The following is a 5,861-nucleotide window of genomic DNA, read 5'->3' on the forward strand; positions in this document are numbered from 1 at the left end:
TAGAGAAAGTGTCAAAGTGGGGGCTAATCTTATCCCACAGGGATGACGTGCCACAGAGAGGGAGCCACCACAGAGAAGGCTCTTCTTTTTACTCCTGCTAGGAAGACCTGCTTAGGAGAGGGGACCGATAGTATTCCCTGCCTCCCCACTCTCTGGTGGGTTGAGTAGATGTGATCACAAAAAGGTGGTTTCTTCAAAAAAAATCTGGATCCAAGCTATGTAAGGCTTTAAAGGTAGCAACCAGCACTTTGCACTGGACCCAGAAACAAACTGCTCGCCAATGAAGCTTACACAGGAGAGATAACACATATACACACTGAGGCCTGCACAAAATCATGCAGGCTGCTGCATTTTGAACCAACTGAAGCTTCCATTTATGCTTTTCTGGATCATAATCCTGTTTCTTTAAACTGAATTTACATAATTTGCTTTGGGAATCTTTCCAAATAATGATTGGGGTATACACACTTCAAAACGTAAATAATTTTCAGCAAATATCCTCTAATGTAATCTCATAAATCATATTCTGAGTTAGTAGTATCACATATTTTTTTCATTAATGTCAGAGAAAATGACACTCTACAATAAATGAATGTGAGGAATATTATGAATGTGTGGAACAGAACTGAACAACACTGAATAATCTAATAAGAGAAGCTTCCCTCTAGAAAAAGAAATAGGATACATAGGAATTGAAATATTTGTTAAAAATGCATGTTAACACCTGAATCTTGCAAAAGACAGTTGTAGTATATGCTTCAAATGTTCTGACACATTCCTTCCAAGCATATTCCATACGTACTCCATGTTTCAAGTGCCACTCTGAATGCCATTTTGTTAAACATACTTGCTCATAAAATTTGGGATCAGGGGAACTTAAAAAGGAAGACTGTTTCTTAATATTGCTTTAAAAAGAAAAGAAAAGAATTGGAAATATTGTCATTTTGGATTTTTTTCCAAACATGCTGATATCTTCCTCGTTTTAGTTTTAGTTAAAACCTTGGTAATGGTAACTGAATTCTCTGTTAAACCTAAATTACATTAAAACAATTTTTTTTTGCTAGTTTCATTTTGCATACTACTTCCACTATTGAATTGTATTTCTCTTAAACTGAAGAGGATGTAGGGATTTAACCCAATAAACTCATCTATTTTTATCCAAAGTCACTACCGGACTAAAAGTTTTAAGTTCCTTTCCCAACAGATTTTAGTTTCAGGACAGTTCTCGTTATTCTACTTTTTCAGATATAGATTTTAGTTTTATTGCTAAATAAGTGAGTTACGAAAAAAATCTCATTCATAAGAAGCACCATCTGGATTATACATTAAAATATATTTCTGAATAAAATAACTTTTAATTTATTAATGTTTAATTGTGAAAAGGCTGAGAGTCCATGATACAGTGCATTGAAATAAGAACAGATATGCTCCAATAATATTGTAACAGTGCATTAACTTTCAATGCATTAACTTTAGACGATACTCAAAAGCCAGGATCAAACTATCAGTAGTATCAGATGATACTAAAGTAATATTGATCGTTTTTTCTAGTTATGTTTTTTATACTTGCTTTCCTAATGAGATATAAAAGTATCAACTTGTAAAAAAAAAGAATATCACTTATTCTATTTTTCTTCTCTTTCCTCTCTCTAGCAAATGAAGACATTATAAAGTGTAAAATGTTGCACCTAAAATTGTAGCAGATATAATTGTATTACAGAGTCTAAAATTGTTGCCCTGACCATCTCTATGCTTCCAAGCCCAGTGCATGGTGGTTTTATTTAAATATTTAATTTTGTAGCAAGTTACAAGTTACTTATATATAAGTTCTATTTTTGAACCAGTCAGAAGATTTTTCATCTAAAGATCGACTGGATTCTCCAAATATCTGGTACATTACAGATGGTCCTTGAGTTATGACTGAAATAAGCCTGGCCGTTTACAGTCGTAAGTTGTTATTATCATACAACCATTTTCAAGTTTTTATGGTGATCATTTTGCAAAAGTATCATACCATGTGATGGCATGATCACATGATTGTAGGATACTGCAAACAGCCATGAAGGCAGCTGTGTTGTCAAGCACCGGTCACATGAATGTATGGAGAGCTCAACCATTGGAATTTCGGATCTGGTTCCTAAATCCACTTTTTCCAGGTAGGTTATAACTTCTAACAGTCCCAAAGCAAGCAGCTGACATGTATGAGACATGCAATTGCTTCTTTTGAAGTTCCAGTTGTGGAATGCCTCTCCAGGGAGATACCCTTTTCAGAGCTATCAAAATATAATTTTTATTTATAATTTTTGTATAGTTATAAAGTCTATATTATGAACTGCATTATAATAGTTAATATTTATATATAATTTAGACACCAAGGTGATAGTTAACAACTTCCTTGATGATCAACTATCAACAGGTGATAGATAGATAGATAGATAGATAGACAGACAGATAAATACAGATTGACAGACAGACAGTCTGGAGAGGTAGCAAAAAGCAAGATGGGGTGTTTTTTAATATACCCATTATAAAATGGGTGAGGCACTATTACATAGCTGCAATATCTTTTTGACCCCTCTATTTAATCTTATTTTTTAATTTTCTATGCTGTGTTTTGTATTGCTTGTAAGCAACCTAGAGTCTCTGTGAGCAAGTAGAAAATGTAAATTTTCTAAATAAATAAATACTGCTATATACAAATAAGGTAAAGGCTCCCCTTGCACATACGTGCTAGTTGTTTCCGGCTATAGGGGGCCGTGCTCATCTCCGTTAGCCAGCACTGTCCGAAGATGTCTCCGTGGTCATATGGCCAGCATCACTAAATACTGAAGGCACATGGAACGCTGTTACCTTCCCACCAAAGTGGTCCCTATTTTTCTACTTGCATTTTTACATGCTTCTGAACTGCTAGGTTGGCAGAAGCTGGGACAAATAACAGCTCGCTCCATTATGCAGTGCTAGGGATTTGAACTGCCGAACTACCGACCTTTCTGATCAGAAAGCAGTGCTTGATATTAATCTGCATTAACCCTCTGAGAATGAAGACCTCTTACCTAAAGGTTATGGTATATAATATACTATTCTGGTCCAGCAAAATTTAGTCATTTTTTTAAAAATTTTATAAGCCAGGCCTGGGAGACAGTGACTGAGTTAATCACCCAATCAATTTCTGTACCTAAAGGAGGACTGGAATCCAAGTATTTCCATTCCTAGCCCAATGTATTAGTGCATAAATATGTATGATACATAGCCCAGAAATAAATGGATTAAAATTTTGTTGGTTTATTTGATGTAATACTTCTCTTTCTTTCACTTACCGTCACTGTGCTTGATCATTTAATATGTTTTTATTATATATCATAACTATATATTTTATAGAGATCCAGTCCTACTTCCATCTTTGGCACAAAAACAGCTGGATAATTTCAAATCAGTTACTTTCACTCAATCTGCAAGTCAATATCCTCCAAACAATCCTTCTGCTATTTTGTTCCAAAGGCAATTGAATTCTGGGCTGTTACAAAACACTACACCATTATGTGTTTTGTTTGCCTTTGCTAAACTGTTCTGCTATGCATTGCAAAACAAAGTTAACAGCAGGATAGTATCTAAGCTGAGGCAACTATGGTTAAATTATATGTAAACACAGCATAGATTAGCACAGGCTAGCCTGCTTCTTCATTTCTTAAAGTTACTTGTTGCACATTTTAATGCCCAATATTATCTACGAAGGGCAAAAGAAAGCATATAAATAAAAATATACTTTACTGGAAGATGATATTAACACTTAACTATTAGACCAAGAAAAAACTCCTTGTCAGTTCTTATATCTTCAGCAACAGCTTCGAAAACAATGAAAAGCAAACAATATGTATCCTACCATGATTACTTGATAACATTAGTTACAGATTATAAAGAAATTCATAAAGAAATTCTGCCAAGTAATGCTTCGATGATTAAAAGCTAGCAACTCCAAATTACTTCCCAAGTTATTTATTAAACTTGGATGCCACCTGACTCTCAAAGACTCCAATAAAAAAAATTACAACAAAGTCAATAAACATTAAAACATAAAAATAAATGCAAGAGAGATGAACTAGGGCTTTTTCCTTGATACCTCCCCTCCCATTCCATTTACAAGTTTATTTCAACATCCAAATTGAAAAATGGCATGCTTAAATAACTGTTTCCTAAAAGAGAGCCATATTAGCATGTCTTGTAAGATGCATGGCTTTTCTCCTGGCTCTTTCAGAAAGGCCTAGACCATTTTAAACTTTTAAAAATTTAAAACATACTGAAAATGGGGTGTGTGTGTGCAGATATAGTTAAAAGAAATCTTCCATGGAAGGCAGACAGGAGCAAGGCATCTCAGCTGCTAAGTTTTCTGTTTCAGTACCAGAATCAATCAGTTTTGGGCAAAAACACGACTTTATTTTCCTTGATGGAAAGAGCATCTATGAAAGAAACCTCCACCCCTTTTGCCCGGGATGGCTGATAATTGGCTACTTGGCTACAATGGAAATTACAACTCCTTCTCTGGCATTAAACTCTCCAAAATCCACCCAGAATAAGTCTAAATTATGTCCAGCAAATAAAGTGACTATATGTCCTTTATTAAAAATGTCCTTTATGATAAAGGACAACCCTTTATTTTGGAAAACCATCTTTCAGATTTTGAAAAAAAAAAATTGCTTTTGCTCCTGAACTTTCCTTTCTAAAGCAAAATGATAAACAATTAATTTTAAATTGTAATTTTAAATTTTTAAATTGCAAAATTATAAATAATTGTGCTTTCTAAAATCTTTCAGATTTGCCCTTTTCTGAGACTTGTCCTTTATTTTATTTTTTTTCCAAGAAAACACGGTCGCTTTAGATAGAAAATACGATTGTTGTAATGTTAAAGGTTTCTGTAAATCAAATGACAGCAGCAAGTTCAATCACGTGACCTTCCCCACGTGCTCGCAAGCAGACAAGCTGGAACTTCCAGAATGACCAGACGGAAAGATTTCAAGTAGGCTGTCGGAATCCCAAGTGAACCGAACCTAAGAGTTATACTTGTAGGTTTTTTTATAAAGAGCTCAGGCTCTCATATGACTGGGTCCGAATCCTCCATGAGAATAGAATAGAATAGAATAGAATAGAATAGAATAGAATAGAATAGAATAGAATAGAAATATATGGAGTGGAGTGGAGTAGAATAGAGTAGAATATAGAAAATAATAATAGGATAGGATAGAATAACTTTATTGTCACTTTGAATGTACGCTAATCGGCATACATTAAAATGAAATTTCGTTGCATGCCGCTCTCAAAAGGTCACCACCTCTAATATACACTTAGGAATCCAAGTACTGAAAGCTTTTGCTGGTTTTAACATTCACACATCTTTCCGATTTTTTTTAAACAATGGTTTTGATTCTCACCATAAGCCAGCCAGATAAACATTTTCAATAACGAAACTATAACTATCATGTTAAAAAAAAAATTCTAGTTGAGCCACGCGCTCTCATTGGATCCCACCTATTCTGTCATATTTTTTTTGAAAGGTATAGGAACCTGCAACGAAGAAAAATAAACGCGCGGGGAGAGTTTGCGTCTCCAAAAGGTCAAATGTATGCCTGCAACTCTTGCCTTCCGTATGACTTTCAAGGACCTCCGCGGCCCAGGGGTACCTTTCTTTAACTTGCTGAGCTTCACAGGGCTGCATTTCTTATGCCAGAAGTCCACGTGCCGACAAAGAGCCGTAGTTAGACAGCTACACCTTCTTTCTCCAACATTCTTACCTCTATGCTTTATTCTCACGACAGTGCTTTAAAAAAAAAAAAGAACATTCGACGCTTACGTCACTTGACGTCTCCTCC

This window comes from Pseudonaja textilis, chromosome 2 (genome assembly GCF_049901715.1).
Source record: "Pseudonaja textilis isolate UNSWEBS1 chromosome 2, rPseTex1.2, whole genome shotgun sequence".
NCBI classification, from domain to species: Eukaryota; Metazoa; Chordata; class Lepidosauria; order Squamata; family Elapidae; genus Pseudonaja; species Pseudonaja textilis.